Source organism: Schistocerca americana, chromosome 9 (assembly GCF_021461395.2).
Source record: "Schistocerca americana isolate TAMUIC-IGC-003095 chromosome 9, iqSchAmer2.1, whole genome shotgun sequence".
NCBI lineage: Eukaryota > Metazoa > Arthropoda > Insecta > Orthoptera > Acrididae > Schistocerca > Schistocerca americana.
In genome coordinates this window covers 140,300,934-140,321,912 of record NC_060127.1, presented here as the reverse complement: position 1 = coordinate 140,321,912, position 20,979 = coordinate 140,300,934, and positions in this window count along the sequence as shown.

The following is a 20,979-nucleotide window of genomic DNA, read 5'->3' as shown; positions in this document are numbered from 1 at the left end:
AATTGAATATAGTCGAACTAAATCACGCGATGCTAAGGGAATTACTTTAGGAAATGATACACTTAAAGTGGTAGATGAGGCTTGCTATTTGGGCATCAAAAGTGGAGAGGATATAAAACATAGAGTGGCAATGGCTAAAGTAGCATTTCTGAAGAAGAGAAATTTGCTAACATAACATATAAATTTGTCAGAAAGTCTTTTCTGGAGGTATTTGTCTAAAGTGTACTCAACTATGAAAGCGAAACATGGACGATAAACTGTTTGGACGAAAAGAGAATAGAATATTTCCAAATATGGTGCTACAGAAGAATGTTGAAGATTAGATGGGTTGGTCTTGTAACTAATGAGGAGGTACTGAACTGAGAGCTTAAAGTAGAGAAATTTGTGGCACAACTTGTCAAAAAGAAGGGGTCGGTTGATGGGACGCGTTCTGAGACATTACGGTGTCACCAGTTTAGTACTGGAGGGAAGTATGAGGGTAGAAATCGTAGAGGAGGAGCAAGATATGAATACAGTAGGCAGATTCAGAGGGATGTAGGAGATGATGAGGCTCGCACAGCACAGAGTAGTATGGAGAGCTGCATCAAACCAGTCTTCGGACTGAACACAATAACAACAACAACACACTAGGCAAATCTCAGGCGACGAAGCGATTAGTTGTCATTCATTGGTCTAGTGTCTACGCACTTTTGCCTGAGTGATTCATGTAGAAGCACGGAGCAACTGCGCCATGCCACTGCTGCTGTCAGAGGGCTGCTCTCGTGGAATCCACTACAGCACCTCTCATGCTACAGAAGCTCTACATGCGCCAGAAAGGTCCTAAAACATTCGAGAAAGAGATGATTTGTTGTCCCATAGTTGGTCACCGCAACCTCTACTTTAAGCTATGTGCATGCCAGCATCATACGACTTCCTGTGCTCTACGCAACTCTCACAGTGGGAAATTAATAAACATGACTGCATTACTAACTGACGTCCCAGAACCCAGAATCCTGTACCAGTTGCAGGGTGTCTGTCTAACGGCTTCTTGGATCAACAAAAATAGGATTTTTAATATTTTGAGCAATTATTGACCGAATTCGAAAACTTGAAATGATGTCATAATCTAGTCATTATAGGTACAATCTTAGGTCATACGTTTAACATAAAATGATAAGTAATACAATTATAAACTGTGTGTCTTGAGTCAGCGTAATTGATGTGGTGCAAATTCCTGGGCTTTATACATTCAGTATTTGAGAGTGGAAACACTTTGCAACTTGCAGCCAGTCCCTGTGTATAACAGGCAATGTCATGTGACTGATTTACTGTCTGACTGACTCGCCCAGTCCAAACCGCTAATGATGGAAACATGAAATTTGGAGAAGGTGTGGTTCTTATACTCTAGGCGTCGTTTAAGAAGGGATTTTTCGAAATTCCAACCCTAAGGGGGTGAAATAGAGGATGAAGAGCTGTCTAAAAATGTCACTTTTAAGGCGATTTTGAATCTAGATCTAACTAAATTGATATTTGGTTTCTTGGTCACAAATAAAGTTTAAGAATTTTTGAAAATCTAACCATATGGGGGTGAAATAGTGGGTGAAAGCGTTCTTTGAAAATGTATCATTATTAATAAACTTGTAAATTAACTTGAAAGCTACTTGTATGTACATTGCTGCTTGACTTCTCGGTTAAAAATAATAAAAATGTGTGTCTCAGTGTTTCTGTTAAGTTAACCCCTAAGTGGGTGAAATAGGGGATGGGATTTTTTATGAAAATTTTTATTATGAAAGCATTTTTAAAGCTAAATCTACGCAAATTTAAATTTCGCCTGTCAGAAACAGAAAAGGATGAGTATTACTGTTTTCAGAAATTCAGCCTCTATGGGTGAAATGGGGGTTGAAAGTTTTATGGAAATATTTCATTGTGCAGGCACTTTGGAAGCTAAATATATGAATATTTATATTTGGCTTGTGTGTTAGAAATAAAACAGACTGGTTCACTCACTGAACATAGTCCAGCCCAGACCGCTAATGATGGAAATTTGAAGTTTGGGGAGGGTGTGGATGTTGTACTGTAGGCATCATTTAAGAAGGGATTGTCCGAAATTGCACTCCTGATTGGGTGAAATAGGGGCTGAAAGCCTTTTGGAAAATATGTTGTTATTAAGGGAATTTTGAAGCTAGCACTACAAAAACCGATATTTGACTTCTTAGTCGGAAAATAAAAAAATACATGTTTCAGCATTTTTTGAAATTGAACCACTAGGGGGGTGAAACAGTAGGTGAAAGGTTTTTGGAAAAAAAATAATTGCTAAAGAATTACTAAAGGATTTTTAAGGCTGCATCTATGACAATTGGCATTTGACTTTTCAGTTAGAGGCAAAAAGTACGTGTTTCATTATTTCTGCAAATTCAACCTCTAAGGTGTGCAATAGCGGGCGAAGAATTTTAAGAAAATATATCCTGACATTAAAAAAAAATTTTAAAGCTAAATTTATGAATATTGGTATTTTACTTCTCGGATAGATGTTAAGAAATATTTGTTAGGTGATGAAAGTTGCTACGGAAATATCTCCGCTAGAACGCAAAAGGCATAATTATCAAAAGCTTTGGACTGCAGCTACCAGAATCCCTTGTCCGTCAGGAGTACATTCGGAAAAGACCGTGCTTATATGGCCACAATTAGCGTGAAAAGCTTTGAACATGCTGCAATTTTGGAACAACATAAAAATTCGATTAAGTACAAAAAAATCTCTGTCGGCCACACAGTCTACGGGAGCGCAACAGCTGCACTAAGTTAGTTTAACATACAATTTCAAACCTTAAGGAACATTTTCTCGCCGTCACCCACCCGTCTCCAACCTCCCGCCACACACAAAAAAGGTATACCCCTAAATTAAGTTTTAGATATTCAGGCAGTAAAGCTTCACCATGAAACGTGACGTTCTAATTTATTACTTGTTCACTAACGACTCTACTCGCAGCGCAGTTTTTCGGACAGAGGCCATATGCTGCTGCTGAACGTACCTGAAAAATTACGTCACTGTACGATGCACAGTTCCCGAGATAAGACGTCATAGACATTGAGTTGCCTGAAAAACTCAGCTTTATTTAAAATGGAGAGCATATTACACAGACTAAATTCGTCCTGTGTGTCCTAATGAAAGAACTTAGCGATTTCTGACAAACTTTTATACCTTTTCTCGGTTACATGTTTAACGTCAAATATTTAATACATTAATTCATTTGCAAAGTAATCTGACGCTTGAAGCTATTTTTTATATATGCGAGTTAGATTCTTTAATAAATCGGGGGGGGGGGGGTTCACTGAGGTGCATGCGGTTTCAAATCTATCATTAATACGAATAAAACTGATCAAAGACATTAGAACACGCTCTGGAGGGGAACAAACATGTATACATTACTAAGGACACGCATAGTTGCCACGCTGCAAGCTGAAGTAGGCTTCAGCTGAATTAATTTCAGTTTTGTTATTGATGTGCTTATCTGTGCCAATTCTGCATGATGTTCAAAGGGAAATGTTGCTATCTATGATGATTCTGATAGCACTTTTAACAGCTGTAGAGTGAGAGAGTTACGAAATTAAAACTGGTGCCACAGAAAAAGATTCTTATGAGAGTCTTCTGAATGTCTTGTCTGAACGTTATTTCGAGCAGATAGTAAAAGAACCGACGTATTGGAGGCATGAAACGTCCGAGTAACTAACAGATCGGATCTTTTCGAATTACGTAAGGCTGTGGTAGCATTAATAACTATGGATGTTACAAGAAATGTCAAAAAAGGAAGAAAAATTCTTTCGGTTAGCGAGTTTGACAGAATTCAAATTGTAGAGTATTTAAGTACTCAGATATTCAGTTCTGAGGATGAAGTTGTGGTTCACTATTGGATAAAACAGGAAGTATTGCACAAAATGCCTTACACAATTATGTTCCGAGCAAGTTTGTAAGGGAACTGACCCGTCGTGGTTCAATAGCCGCTTTAGATAGCTGGCGTGAAAGCAACGAGACGTTGATCTCAGATTTAGGCGAAATGAAATCTATTAGATAAGAGCTGAAAGAGACCTACGTGACTGTGAGGGAAGCGTTCGATGAATTTCAAAGTAACACTTTGTCAAACGATTTGACTATAGATTCTAAGAAGTTTCGGTTTTATGTAACTTCGGTAATCAGATCGAAATCATCTATTCATTTGCTCGGTATCTATATTACTGGCTCCGAAAAAGATGACAGACACAAGGCCGAAACACAGAATTCGGTTTTCCTAAATAGTTTGACCACGAAAGAGTGTAACGATGGTTTCTCTTTCAATCATCGTACGTTTTTCGAAATGGCAGATACTGAGATAAGTGATGGTGGAATAGAAAAACGACAGCAATCACTTTGAACTGTAAAGGCATCAGGACCAGATGAGGTATCAGTAAGATCTTACGGAGATTGTGCGAAGGAAATCGCTCCCTTCTGACAGCAGTCTGTCGTAGGTCGCTGGACCCACGAACGGTACCCAGGGGGGTGCTGGAACAGAGCGCAGGCCGTTGCCGTTCTCATGAAGAGTCGTAGGACTGGTGCACGTAGTTACAGCACTATATTGTTGGCGTCAATCTGTTGTAGAGTTGTGGAACATATTTTATGTTCAAGAATTATGACATTGTGAAGAACGAAAATCTCCCCTATAAAAATGGATTGCGCCAAAAGAGCGATCTTGAGAAACTTAGTTCTCTCCTTTCCCCCATGAGATACATAGCGCTATAGAAAACGGCACTGAGCTTGATGACGTGTCCTTAGGCTTCTGGAAGGCATCTGACACCGTCCCACACTGCCGTTTAGTGACAAAAATGACCTTACAAAGTATCGAACCAGAATTGTCACAGAATTTTCTTGAAGACAGACTCAACACCTTGTTATCAACGAAAAAATATCGGCAAATGAAAAGGTAGTTTCAAGAATACTGAAATGAAGTGTGATAGCACCGTTACCGTTTAAAATGTGTACAACTGATCTAGTAGAAAGCGTCGGAAACTCCGTTAAGACTGTTCGTGGATGATGTGGTTGTCTTTAAAAATGTAGCAATGCTAGAAAACGGTGTCGATTTTCAGAATGATTTGCAGAGGATTGATGAATGGTTATAGGCCCTGGAAACTCACAATGAACGTAAACACATTTCGCACACATAGGAAAAGAAATGCACTACTGTGTAGTTACACTATTGACGTACCATAAAACATATAGAAGTAACTGTTCAAAGCGATTTTGAATAGAATGACTCCATAAAACAACTAGTAGAAAAACCAGATGCCAGATTCGGATTCCTAGAAAGAATCTTGTTCGACCTATTCCTCAGTATTGCTCGTCAATCTAGGGTCTTTACCATATAGGACTAATAGACGCGATAGAAAAGATCCCACGAAGAGCGGTACGTTTAGTTACACAATCGTTTAAGGGTCGCGAGAGCCTTATGGATTCCAAATGGTTCAAATGGCTCTGAGCACTGTGGGGCTTAACTTCTGAGGTCATCAGTTCCCTAGAACGTAGAACTACTTAAACCTACATAACCTAAGGACATCACACACATCCATGCCCGAGGCAGGATTCGAACCTGCGACCGTAGCGGTTGCGCGGTTCCGGACTGTAGTGCCTAGAACCGCTCGGCCACTCCGGCCAGCAGCCTTATGGAGGTGACCAACAATCTCCAGTGGCAGAACCTACAAGAGATGAGTAGTTTACTGTCGATGTTCCAATAGCGTACGTTCCTAGAAGAGTCGAACAACATGTTATTTCCTCCCACAAATACCTCGTGAAATGACCACGACAAGAAAATTAGAGAAACTAGTGCTCATGCAGAGACTTAGCGACAATCATTCTTCCCATGCGCCATTCGTGATTGGAACAGCAAAAGTGGTTCCAGAAGTATGCTCCGATGCAAACCATGAGGCAGCTTTCCGAGTATAGACGCAAATGTAGAAGTAATAACGTTTTTGGGGACATGTGCAGTCTTACATATATCAACTATACCAATAATGAAACTGTGAAACCATTGTGTCAGTCTGTTTGAACATGATAATCTTCAAAACTACTAGGGGAATTTTCATAGAGTTTTAATTGGTAACTTGTGCCTATCTTTGGTCTTTGGTCAACATACAGGCTTTATTTCGATAAAATGTGAAAAAAGATACCGTAATCTGCAGTTTTATCTAAAGCCATCGTGTTTGCCTGTTCGAGCACTATAATCTCCAAAACTGCCAGACGAATTTTCATGAGATTTTCACAGACAATTTGAGTGCATTTCGAGCAACATACAGGGTTTATTTCGTTAAATTTGAGTGTGTTTGGATCTTAGGGCGCTCAATGGCATGGTCATCAGCATCCTTACACTTATTAAAACAACTGAATGTGGCGATGAACAAAAACTGTTGTACACGCATGAACTCGAAATGACCAAACTGTCACTCTTTCCCACACGCACTCTCACACACACTAAAACCAGTTAGGAGGGAAGATAGCTAATCAAGAAATTAAAACACAGACTAAACAAAACACAAACAAGCCAAAAGAAAAGCACAGCTGACTACTTACAAAAAACTTAAGTGAGTCAGCCTCCCTGTTGACACATTGAAAACATCTCCCTAAAATCTTGTTAAAAATGCTGGACAATTCACAAAACTTTCAAATTCGAACCACATTCCTTTGATCATCACACAAAATATACTGCAGATCCGCTGGACAATCCGCCACAGTCCGCTGGCCAGCAAATAAAATGAAGTCCAATAAAATGTGGTGCAGCGTGATCTGCACGCCACAAGCACCACACAATGGACGGTCCTCTCGCTGGAGTAAGAATCCATCCATCATAGGGCTGTGACCTATGCAAAGACGAGTAAGGAGAATCCCATCCCATCGACATGGCTGGATGGAAGTAGCCACGGCCGAGTTGTGGGCTTTACGACATGTAGCTCGTTGTCGGTTGCTGCCAGCCATTCGTCTTCTGATAGACACAGGACTTTATACCTCAACAGTGAGGTGAGAGCATGCAGTGGGATGGCACACGGAAATACCTGAGGGTCACGACACACCTCCTTGGCTGCACGATCTGGCCTTTCATTCCCTGCAATTCCCACTTTCCCTGGAACCCATCAGAAAGACACCTCCTTCCCCAGTCGTTGTTGTCGGAGGAGGGCATCCTGGGTATTCTGGGTTACTTTATCTGCTGGGTACAAACGTTGGAGATATTGAAGGGTGCTCAGAGAATCTGAACAGACGAAAAATCTAGCACTAGGAGAAAGCCTCATCTGCTGCAGTGCCCGCAAGATCGCATATAATTCTGCCTCGAAGATATTAAATTCTGGACGTAGTCTAACCTCAAGGACATGATCAGGGAAGACGACAGAGCAACCAACAGAATCCTCCCACTTAGACCCATCTGTAAAAACAGCTATGTGGTTGTGGTGCTCTCCAAATGGAATCATGACTCGTGGAAAAAAGGCACTCCAGAGGCAGATGAGCAACATTATGGTGTGTGGATGTAGTCTGAGCTGTGAGGAACTTACATGCCTGACTCATCATGAGGAGCTGGCGCCGAATGGTAAGTGGCAGTTCCCCCACCTCAGCACAGGGGGTGAGTACGTGACTGGTCAAGCACCTGTGGCCAGCCGAATTCCCTGATAGTGGACACCCCAATGATCTGGAATTAAGAAGGCCTCGCTGACTCATGCACCATGCAACCATAGTCCAGCCGCAAATGCACGAAAGCCCAATAAAACTGGAAGACACACGCCATGTCCATTCCCCAAGACCTGTGGCTAAGGCACTTGATGATATTCAGTGCCTTCAGGGTCCTGGCTTTCAGGTCTCGCAGGTGTGGCAATCACGACCATCTGGCGTCAAAAAAGAGGTCCAGAAACTGCACTGTGTCTCTAAAATGTAGGATGGTGTCCCCCATATTTAAGGCAGGCAAATTAAAAAGACGACGAAAAGGATTAAAATGAATACACACACACACTTATCCACAGAAAACTAAAAACCCGTCTTTACAGCCCACTCCTCTAACATCCGCACTGTCAGTTGCAATTGAAGGCTCACCCTTTCAGCACTGGAGGAGGAACAAAAACAGCAAAATCGTCCACAAATAAGGAGCACTGTACAGGATTCCTTACGGTAGACATGATACTGTAGATGGCTATGGCATAGATGGTAATAGTTAAAATACTGCCCTGAGGGACACCATTCTCCTGATCAAATCGATTAGACAGCGTGTCATCAACTCAGGTCTCAAAAAAACTGCTGAGACAAGAAAGACCATATGAAGATGGGGAGGTGGCCACGAAATCCTCGTTGATGCAGTTGTGCGAAAATACAGTGTCTCCAAGTAGTGTCGCTTGCCTTACTTATATCAAAGAAGATGATATAGTGATGCTTACGGAGGAAAGCCTACTGACTAGGCACCTCTAGGAGGCTCAGGTTGTCAACAGTGGACCGAAATCGTCGGGATCCACACTGAGAGCGACTAAAGAGTTGCCTGGTCTCTAACAGCCAGACCAGACGCCGGTTAACCATTCACTCCATGATATTTCCCACACAGCTCGTTAAGGAGACCCTCCAATAACTACTGGGACATGTGTGGTCCTTTCCTGATTCGAGGAGACAGATCAGAATTGCCTCGCTCCACGAGTTGGGGAAGTAGCCTGTCGGTCATGTTAGGATTTCCTTCGACGCCACTGGCAAATGTCGAAGCCTGTAGTACAGGATGTGGTCGTGACCGGGAGCCCTGTCCAAAGTCTCAGTCAGTGCAGATTTGAACACCCACATGGAGAAAGGGGAGTTGTAGGCCTGGAGTCCATCTTTCCCCTTTATACAGTCGCACGGTAGCGACGAAACATCGGATCCTTGCTTGTATTGGCAGTAGCTCGTGCGAAATGCTCGTCCACCATCCGAGCAATGTCTCTGGGTGGTGATTGGAGGCACTCCTGCTATCAATAAACGGCTGTGTTTACCGGAAATCCTACAAACGGCTTCCTATACTTTTATAGAGCACGTGGAACTGTTGATGGAGTCCAGGAACTGTTGCCATGACCGTTTCTTTCTCTCTTTACCAACAGTGGCGAGCCTTGGCTCTTGTGATTCGAAAGGTGGTGAGATTGTCCGCTGTTGGGCACCATTTAAACCAGTGAACAGCTGCATGCCTGTCCAGGATGGCTGAATGGCACTCGTCTGCCCACAAAGGTACAGGTCGCCTCTTAAGAGGGCTGAAAGACTGGTATGGGTGGGTCATCAGCATCATGAGTCACATGCATGATGTGATCCGCCCATTCCAGAATGCTGTTACGGTGTTAATCACAGCCAACTGGCTCAACAGCGTCCTGCCAGTCGTCCCTGTTGGTGGCTTCTATTCCATCAACACACCATCCAGTAGGTGAATGCGTATGGAGAAGTGGTCGCTGGAATGAAGGTTGTCAATGACCTCACAGGGAACAGAACTGGCAAGGGCAGAAGAGCAGATAGATAGGTTGATGGCTGAGAATGACCCAGTTTCTTAACACAGAAATGATGCAGTGTTTACGATACACAGCTCTCGAGATGTCAGAATGCTCTCCAAAACTCGACCCTGAGGGAAAGTAGGACATGATGGGCATTGAAGTCTCCCAGAAGGAGAAATGGTCACGGGAGTTGTTCCATAAGGTCTGTGAGAGGCTCAGAGTCTACTTCATCCAGTGGAGATAAATAAAGAGAGCAAACTGTAAACCTCCGACATGCATGAATTTCAACTGCAACTGCTCGTAGGTCGACACACGGGGGAGGGGGGGGGGGGGGCAGAGAAGTGGTGCCCATTATTGACTATTGACAAACACGGCGACCCCTCCTTTGGCCCTTTCCGCAGTGAGCTCATCCTTGCGATATAGCGTATAGCCCTGTTATACAGGAGCATGAGATGTTTTTAAATGTGTTTCCTGTAAACACAAGCACAGGGGGCGTTGCTGTGCTGGAGTTTCAGTTCCTCCACATGTGTCCTGAATCCATTCAGGTTCCACTGTATAATGGGAGCCATCTATCAGGGTGGTAGTACTTTCATCCTGACTTTCTGCAGGGGAGGGGAGCCCACAATGGGTGGAGGCTCAGTTTTGGGGCGAGATGATTGCCCCAGTCCGGCATCCACCTCCATCGCCTCTAAAGAAGGTTCGAGAGAGAGACGTTCAGGTAGAATGACATCGACATCATCGGACTGTGTACTTCAATTTCATTTTTTAGTCTGAGGCGGCATTGGAGACACAATATCAGGAGTGGTAGGGGGTGTAGCAGCGCTGGGCAGTGCACAGCACTTAACTGTGGAGGAGCAGGAAGGTCCACGGTCAGCAACCTTGGTCTTTTCTGAAGTTTAGGGGGGAGTGGCAGGCTTCAAAGGACTGCAGCACCACATGTGCATTGACAAACGCAGGTGCTAGTGCTGACAGTAGAAAGCTCCTTTCGTGTAGTGGCATAAGTTTTCAGGACTGACTGTTTCAGAACGGAAGATAAGGAGGCAGCGAACGTGGGCGGCTGCATGGTTTCCTATAACTTCTTGGCTTCACCATACAGGATGCGCTTTATCGTTTTGATCTCTTGAATCTTCCGCTCCACAAGGAAAACTCTGCAGTCCTTGCTCCGAACTATACAACTGAAGTGCGAAAGGTTCCCCAGAGGTTGCCCACTAACGACTGTTCCAACTCAACAGCCATGCGTAACATCAGCGCGCAGCATACCCTTAGATTGTGGTTTTCTTTTTGTAGAGGTTTATTCCGTCCTCGCGATGCGGACGGTCAAGCCAAGATTCCCGTTCCCTGAGACACAAAACGTTCCACCGCCGCACCGCACGGTGGTCACTCATGCATGCCCAAAGCTCACGCTAACAGGGGACTGGCGGCGCTTACCAGTCCCCAGCTCAGGAACTCCGGGGTCACAAAGCCCGAGCTCAACAAACAAATGCCGAGCCCCTGAGGGCCGTTAAATTCGAATCACGGGAAAAAAGACACACTAATTTACACTACTGGCCATTAAAATTGCTACACCAAGATGAAATGCAGATGATAAACGGCTATTCATTGGACAAATATATTATACTGGAACTGACATGTGATTACATTTTCACGCAGTTTAGGTGCATACATCCTGAGAAATCAGTACCCAGAACAACCACCACTGGCTGTAATAACGGCCTTGATATGCCTGGGCATTGACTCAAACAGAGCTTGGATGGAGCGTAGAAGTACAGCTGCCTATGCAGCTTCAACACGATACCACAGTTCGTCAAGAGTAGTGACTGGCGTATTGCGACGAGCCAGTTGTTCGGCCACCATTGACCAGACGTTTTCAATTGGTGAGAGATCTGGAGAACGTGCTGGCCAGGGCACCAATCGAACATTTTCTGTATCCAGAAAGACCTGTACAGGACCTGGAACATACGGTCGTGCATTATCTTGCTGAAATTTTCGCAGGGATCGAATGAAGGGTAGAGCCACGGGTCGTAACACATCTGAAATGTAACGTCCACTGTTCAAAGTGCCGTCAGTGCGAACAAGCGGTGACCGAGACTTGTAACCAACGGCACCCCATACCATCACGCCGGGAGATACACCAGTATGGCGATGACGAATACACGCTTCCAATGTGCGTTCACCGCGATGTCACCAAACACGGATGCGATCATCATGATGCTGTAAACAGAACCTGGATTCATCCGAAAAAATGACGTTTTGCCATTCGTGCACCCAGGTTCGTCGTTGAGTACACCATCGCAGGTGCTCCTGTCTGTGATGCAGCGTCAAGGATAACTGCAGCCATGGTCTCCGAGCTGATGGTCCATGCTGCTGCAAACGTCGTCGAACTGTTCGTGCAGATGGTTGTTGTCTTGCAAACGTCCCCATTTGTTGTCTCATGGATCGAGACGTGGCTGCACGATCCGTTACAGCCATGAGGATAGGATGCCTGTCATCTCGACTGCTGGTGATACGAGGCCGTTGGGATCCAGCACGGCGTTCCGTATCACCGTCCAGAACCCGCCGGTTCCATATTCTGCTAACAGTCATTGGATATCGACCAACGCGATCAGCAATGTCGCGATACGATAAGCCGCATTCGCGATAGGCTACAATCCGACCTTTATCAAAGTCGGAAACGTGATGGTACGCATTTCTCCTCCTTACACTAGGCATAACAACAACGTTTCACCAGACAACGCCGGTCAACTGCTCTTTGTATACGAGAAATCGGTTGGAAACTTTTATCATGTCAGTACGTTGTACTCGTAGGTGTCGCCACCGGCGCCAACCTGATGTGAATGCTCTGAAAAGCTAATCATTTGCACAGACAGTATCTTCTTCCTGTCGGTTAAATTTCGCGTCTGTAGCACGTCATCTTCTTGGTGTAGCAATTTTAATGGCCAATAGTATATATCCAAAACCGCTATGTCTGTTGGAACACCATATACTCCGTAGCTACTAGACGTATTTTTATGGAATTTTCACACGTAACTCGAGTGTAGCGCAGGGCAATGTATAGGCTTTATTTCATCAAATTCGAACCAAGGAAAAATGTATCCTGATCTGAAGTTTTAACTAAAACAGTCATATCTGTCTGTATGTCTCAATTAACAGAGCTATAGAACAAGATGGCTCTACCTATTACATGCTGATTTTTTATACTCTTCTAGTGCACCTGACCTCCCATCACGGCGTCCCGATTATTCTGTTGCGAAATTTAAACCCATTGTAAATGTATCATGCAACGCACCTTAAACTTACTTCTCGCCAAAGCAACACCATTGAAACGGAAATTTAAACTGGAAGTGGTGCGAGAGAGCGAGTTTTTATAGCTGGAATACCACTTATTCCTAAGTATTTCCAATTTCGCTTCGAACGTGTACTACTCCCAGTAATTTTACGTTATGCCACGACCATAACAAACCGCAAGACCAGACGCTGCTTACTGCAGGCATGGACGTATTAGTGTCAGTTGCTTTTCAGACGACTAGCTCCATATGGCTCTTCCCTGTGTTAGTGTAGAAAACAAGCTCTTCATTCATGCCCCTCATCATACCACTTCAAACGTTTTGTACAAAGGAGCTTTATAAGTAAAAAATAAATCTCAAACGTACGGAGCCACTGGCACAGCTACAAATTAAATACCCAGACAACGCCCCATTTTTCAGCTAGCTGTTTAATAAATAGATTAGATGTTTCGTTGCGTGGTCTAATGCTTTTATCGATTCCCTGGAGATGTAATCAACACCACTATCTTTTTTATCTTCAGATCATTTTTTGATTTTTTTCCAAATTCCTGTTTTGCAATTTCGCACCTTGCTTTCATTTCATTACAGTGCCGTACACTACACTCTTCAATGGGCTTAACACAGAACGTTAATGCAGAATACCCCCTGTTTCAAAGATGCACCAAATCCACTATTTTGAAGATAGGGCAATGATTTTTTGTTCCATGCTTTACAGGAAATTAAAACGTTTACTGTCAAGTTTCTCGGATTATATACGTGCTGTATTTTTCATGGAATTTAGAAATTTCCTTTTAAAAAAAATGATATATTTACGTTTCTCAGAAACTATTCAAGAGACATATACAAAATTTTCTGTGGTCAATCTCTTTGCATATAGTAAGTTTCTCTCATGAGGTTTTTTGAATATATGGAATAGGAGAATTTTAATAATTGTTTAATTATAATTTTATAATACAAAATTGACGTAAAATTCCATGCACATTATCCCATATCTCACCTTATCCCCCAGAATTTCAAAATTTACTCTTGAGATAACATTTATAGGCTTTATAGAAATAAGCGCACAAAATTTCATAATTCAAGTTTCATATAGTCTGTAAAAAGGCACATAAATTTTAAGAAGTATCATTTTCAGGAAATACAATTTAAAAATCAACCTAACGTTTTTTCTTGTATCATCTCATTAGAAGGCCCCCAGATTTGTACTCAGGGTTCTCCTTCTCTTCAGGCTTCACTCACAGTTTCTTGTTTTCTGCCTTCTTTCCGCTACCAGGTCTTCAACTGACTTTTAAGCTGCAGTAAGGCGCTGCAGTCTACTTTTAAGATGTTTTAAACGAAATTTCCTGTATTAAAACCAATTCTCTCCAATACTTTCATTCTCCTTACCTTCCCATCATTAAATACAAGAACTGCATCATTAGTTGCAATTATGACAACTGTAGCAGATGAAAATGTGGTTTTAGGACATCGTTTCCATGTGAGTCAATTTAGAGACTCATTTGGATTCTGTGGTTCACCATGAACACACTTTTTTAGAAGTTCAGTGGGCTTGACAACATGGAGGATGCAATTTGAAAGCCTTATCTTTTGAATGTAGGGGTTTTTATCGCTCTCAGTCTCTAGATATTGATGTGTTGCAGACTGCCGAAGACTGTAGAGATGGAAGGCAGCAAGCTGATCAACTAGTAATTCTGTGCCAGTTAAGGACTGCAGTTCTCCAGGATGGCCACCATGGAAGGGTAGATGCCAGGCTGCAAAACGCTATTAATAATGATGGGCAGTTAGCAGTGAGTTGCCATAGGATCACATTGTCATTCCCATTAGATCCTACTCCTTTCTTGGGAATTGGGCATAGGATTTGTCAGCCTGTCTCTTCATTGAAAATAGTGTTCATACATGGACATCTGGCTCAGGAAAACATTCCTCCACCAGACAGACGGGCTCATAGTCGACCATCACTGGCATAAAAGTGTCAGAAAAGATGTCAACCAAGGCATGGGTTTGGCGTCAGGGTCACAGGACACATCCATCCAATCTCTAGGTCTGGGTTCCACTGCTTTTCATGAAAGACTAGCTTGGTCATTCTGAAGGCACTACCATCCTCGATTCTAAATGGCAGTTTTTACAAGACAGTCATGGTAGCTGTATTATTCCATTCCTGCCAAGACATCGCAACATAGCTGGTTGAGGAATGTCTCCAGATCGTGAGTCAGCTGCCACTGGTGCAAGATGCAGATCTCCTGCATGATGATCTCCAGCACATAAAGTGGTAGCTGCCGTGAGAAGTCCTGTGGTCGTGGTCGACATCTGGGAGAAGCTGCATCCACTGCCTGCAGCGTCTGTCTGTTGAGGTCTCGTCGATACTAATGAGTTTAGGTTATGTACCATGCATCAGAGTGTAACCAAAGTCGCCAACACCGTTTAAGGTGCTGGCATCTGAGACATCAGGTAGATAGCTCGGATAGATAGTGGGGTCACACTGCCCCAGGGCAATTGCTTCACGCCATAGAAAGACACCAAAGGTGCCAGCTGATGTTGTTGGTGTCCCACGAACTCCACTTGGAGTACTCTGCGTTAAAGCCACCGCTGATGAAAAGTTTTCCATGCATCGACAGCAGGGTGTTGAAGTCTATCCCATCCATTGTTCCTCTGGGCTCTCGATAGGCTGTCATAAACGTACTTAGTCTGGCCAAGTCCTGAGTGCGACAGCTGTAGCCTCTAGTGTGGTAAGGTTCCAGCAGCCCTGACGATGGTGATACTGTGACCTCATGATGTATATAGCAGTGGCAGTGCTGTCATGAGCTATCACCCTGTCAGTGCAGTATCAGCACTGAGTCTCTCAGTTTAAGGTGAGTTCTTGAGATGAGGCAGATGTTCATGTTACTGGAGGAACTACCTAAGAGGCTGCTGTTGCTATTAGGGTTCAGTTACATCGCTACTACTGGCAGGCACCACATCACTTGGGTTTCGAGCGACACTGGTGGCCACTTACATAGGGAACTGCTGACTGCAGTTAGGTTGGACAAGCATACTGGCTTAACGGGGTGACAGTAGGAGCCGTACTTATGATCACTCCCATGAGAAGCACCTGAGGTGTTGGTAGGAACTGGTGGTGCCACTGAATGCCCACAATGGGTGTTCCATGACTTTGGAGGTCTTGGCTGGATCCTGACTGCTGGTGGCGGGGCTTGAGCAGGTTGATCAGCTGGCAATAGCGAAGCTCACGCCAGGCACCCCCTGTCTAGATGGTGGTGCCCTGCTGCCATCTTTCTTGACTCCAGGTCGCTCAAAGGCCCTGCAGCCGAGGTAGCTTTCGATTTGGAGCTCGCTGCAGTTGCAGCACTGGATGTGCTCGTCACAAAGCTTCATGCAGTCCCTGCTATGGTGCAGTGCAGCACAACTGATGCAACAATCGTCCATAAATTCAAGGCTATGGCACGAGAAGCACTGCTTTTGGCATCCCTTGGCTTGTAACTCTTCTATTGTGGTCTAGCTGTGGGCCATCAGTTCGATTTGGCAGACTTCCCTGTTCTCGATGTTGCCAACAACAACAATACCTACATAGATGGACTTATATTTATAGGCCACCAGCTGTCACCATCCAACACAATGAAGTGGCATGCTCAGGAAGTTGGTCCACAGAGCACAAGCCATATCACATTCAGACATCTCATCTGATGTGCTGTACCACCTCTGTACAATACTTTAAGGCAATGGATATTCCAGTGCCTCCCTCCCAGAGCTTGTTGGACAAAGTGAGGAGCTGGAAGAAAGTGAAGAACAAAGAGGCATGGTCACCTTGCAATACGTTGGTAATGGTATGTCTGTGATGATTTCACACATGACACAGAATGCCCCTCCAACTCTTCTTTTAAATGGCCTGGAGACGAAGCGGGTATGGCAGAATAGCTTCATTGGTTCGAAGAAGTAGCCGTAACAGCAGAGGCTCTATTTGCCAATGAGATGCATTACTTAGCCGTAGTCCTCGGCCGTGCGCCTGGAAATGCAGACAGAGGACAACGTGAATGCTCATTGACCTCTGGCTTAAAACACTTGAAATCCTCCTCCCACTGGATAACAATGTGTGGCGGGAGACAAGTCGTCCCTGAGGTTTTTTGTCATTTTCATCGACAGGGAGGAAAGTCGATGGTTTCCGTCTGCAGTAGCAGGAAATGGTGAAGCCCTTGCAGTATGCTGACACCGGGGAGTCGCAAATCCTCGGTCCTGACTGCAGTTCGGGCGGTTTCTACGCCTCGGCGCCTGCCCGGATGCCTTGCTTGCTGAAACCTTGACGCTGCTGCAGATGATGTTGGCAGAGTGAAGAGGAGTCGTCGACGGCGTGGTGATTGTGGGGGGCCTTCACCGCGTCCATCTGCTCTTCTGGTGGCTCGAAGCGTCGCCCACAGCATTGTGTCGGTTCACGACAGGTGTGGTGACGGCAGCTGATGTAGCGACGGAGATGGCGCCGGCAGGCGCAGTAGTAGGCTCCTGCGATCGACCACCAACACGAGGCAGCAGTCTCGGCCATATCCGTGTGGTGATGACGTCCTCCTGTGGCGGGGTGTCGAGTGGCGACGTACATCAGCTGTCACACGCCCCCACCAACCTCCACATCCACATCTAAATATTTACATACACATTCTGCAACCCAATGTGCGGTGCGTTGCGGAGGGTACCCTGTACCACTACTGGTCTTTTCCTTTTCTGTTCTATTTCCAGATAGGGAGAAGAAAAAACGACCGTATATAAGGCTCCTTACGAGCCTTAATTGCTGTCATCTTATTTTGGTGGTCCTTGCTCGAAATGTATCTTGACGGCAGTAGAATCATTTTCCAAAATGGCTCCAAGCGCTATGGGACTTAACATCTGAGGTCATCAGTCCCCTAGACTTAGAACTACTTAAGGGTGGTAGGACGTCAAACGGGCCGACTTGTTGTAGGAGAGGCATCACAGGACATTTTAATTTCCAGTGTCTATGCTTTTATAAATAAATTCATACCACTTGGTCAGCATCACCAGGAAGGATTCAGGATTCACACTCATTACAGTGGAAGTTCGAAAACACAACAAAATATTTTTTTTACGTGTGAAATTTCATCATTTTTTCACTTACTAATGGCTACATTTGTTGCTATAGGTAAACTTTTCTTCATAAGTTAGAGGGATTCTTCGATGAATTTTGCGCATCATACACACCAAACTCACAAGTGTATTATTTAATTTATGAACAAACGAGTGGTCTGTTGTATTTTAAACTTCATCTTTAGAAAAAACACAAATTTTGTAGTTAATTATCTCAATTTTTACCCAATTTTTAATAGATTTGGAAAATTCTAAAGTTTCCTACACATTTAAGTATGGTTTGTATGCTGTCCAAAATTTATCGAACCATCTCTCTTACTTATGAAGAAAAGTGTACCTATAGCAACAAATGCTGCCATTAGTAAGTGAAAAAATGATGAAATTTCACATGTAAAAAAAAATATTTTGTTGTGTTTTCGAACTTCCACTGCAATGAGTGTGAATTCTGAATCCTTCCTGGTCATGCTGACAAAGTTTTATGAATTTACTTGTAAAAGTATAGACAGTGGAAATTAAAATGTTCTGTGGTGCCTCTCCTGCTACAAGTCGGATCGTTTGACGTCCTACCCCCCTTCGATGTAACTAACCTAAGGACATCACACACATCCATGACCGAGGCAGGATTCAACCTGCGACCGTAGCAGCAGCGCGGTTCCTGACTGAAGCGCCTAGAACCGCTCGGACACAACGGCCAGAATCATTTTGCACTCCGCTTAAAATACCAGTTCTCTAAATTTTCTCAGTAGCGTTGCTCGAAAAGGACGTCGCCTTCTCTCCAGTGATTCTCATTTGATATCAAGAAGCATCTCTGTAATCGGTGCGGGCCGTTGCAAACTACCGGTAATAAATTTAACAGCACGCCTCTGAACTTCTTCGATGTATTCCTTCAATCCGACCTGGTACGAATCCCAAGCACTCGAGCGTTACTGAACAATGGCTCGTACTAGTCTCCTTTATGCGGTCTCCATTATGGATGTACCACACTTCCCAAACATTCTCCCAATAAACCAAGTCGATCATTAACCTTCTCGAATACAATCCTTACGTTCTCGTTCCATTTTACGAGTATTCGTACATCGCTTTTCAACGTTATGTCAAGGTACAACTTGACCGTGTCAAGCAGGATACAAGTAATATTGCATTTGAACGTTACGGGTATGTTCTTCCTACTCATCCACATTAACTTTCAAAATTTCCACGTTTAGAGCTAGCTTTCATTCATTGGACCAACTAGAAATTATACCTAAGTCATCTTGTATCCTGCTACAGTAACTGAAAGACGATACCTTACCGTAAACCACAGCATCGCCAGCAAACAATCGTAGATCGCTGCCCATCCTGTCTGCCGGATCATTTATGTGTATAGAAAATAACAGCGGTCCTATCACACTTCCCTGGAGCACTGCTGTCGACACCCATGTCTCTGTTGAACACTGGCCGTCGACGACAACGTAGTGAGTTGTGTTCCTTAAGAATTCTTTCAGGCACCCACCCTCCGCCGAACACCCGATGCCTTCTTGCTTTTAAAAATTTACCCATCAAGAGACATCATCTTACGTTAAGGGTTTAACACAGTAACTCTTGAGGCACTCTAAGTCGCAGCGAGTTTCAACAAGTTTTACATATAATTTCAAACCTTTTCGTAACTTTTCTCGCTGATACCTTCTAGCCCAAACCCGCCTCCACTCCCTCCCACAAAGTAATGAAAGGAAAAAGTTATTCCCTCGCCACATTTCGCTGTGTATCCAGTAAGGCTTTAGCACCAGGCATGAGGTTTTAGTTTATTACTTCTTTACTATCATCGACTGCATTAGCAACACATTTGCGGACAGTATCCACCTATACCACTGAGCGTACCTGAGAAAATGCAGGTTGCTTACAACTAAACTTCTGCTACCTGAGTCGGTGTACATGGAAAACTATTTACCGTATGGATGTCCAATTTATAGGAAAGATGTTAAGACTGCACCGCAGGATTTGCCTTGTTAGCAGTGTTAGTGTCATGACTTGGCTGTAGGTGCCGGTACTGTACGGCGGCTAAGGACTTAAAAACAGGTATCAGTGGGCTTTAAAGCTGCAGACAGTAAACATGGGTCTGGACAAGGTGAGCGGGGGTTCACCCGCAAAGCGGGTATCGGTGCGATAAGGGAATACGTGTAAGTCTTCTTTTCGCACAGATGTTGACGAATATGACTCGGAAGTTCGAATTAACAGGCGATTTGGGAGTTGCTTCTGGGAGAGGTTCACTGCCGTAGTTTGTTGAAGAAGTGACTGTTGCCACGGCTGAGAACGCTGGAAGCTAGTTGCGATCTTGAAACATTGTACGAGCTGTGTCACTACAGCTGAAAGCTGCACGGTCTACCGTTCTAAAACTGCTGCGAACGGCTGTGAAATGGTATCTTTCGTGCGGTTCCAGGCTTTCGTTGATACACATAGTCGTGACACTGAGCAGCGTTTGTAATATGGAACGCAAACAAGTTACGCAACTAACAAATGTTACGCTCTCATGTGGAAAATAATACGTGAGTCTTTCAACTGTTTATTGCTTATTTTTCTTCCGCATGTCCTTACAAATATTTCAAAAAGTTTTCCATTTACTCTTTTTTCATGAGGGCTCTCTCAGTGATTGGTAATGGAAGTCAAACTACATTGAAGCGCCAAAGAAACTGGTACAGGCATGCGTATTCAAATAGACAGATTTGTAAACAGGCACTGCACGGTACTTCGGTCGGAAAAAAAAGGTTCAAATGGCTCTGAGCCTAATGGCACTTAACATCTGAGGTCATCAGTCCCCTAGACTTAGAACTACTTAAACCTAACTAACCTAAGGACATCACACACATCCATACCCGAGAAAGGATTCGAACCTGCGACCGTAGAGGTCGCGCGGATCCAGACTAAAGCGCCTAGAACCGCTCGGTTACAGCGGCCGGCGGTCGGCAACACCTATATAACAACTGTCTGGCGCAGTTGTTAGATCGGTTACTGCTGCTACAATGACATGTTACCAACATTTAAGTGAGTTTGAAAGTGGTGTTACAGTCGGCGCACGACCGATCGGACATAGAATCTACGAGTTAGCAATGAAGCGGTGATTTTCCCGTACGACCATTTCACGAGAGTACCATGAGTATCAGGAACACCA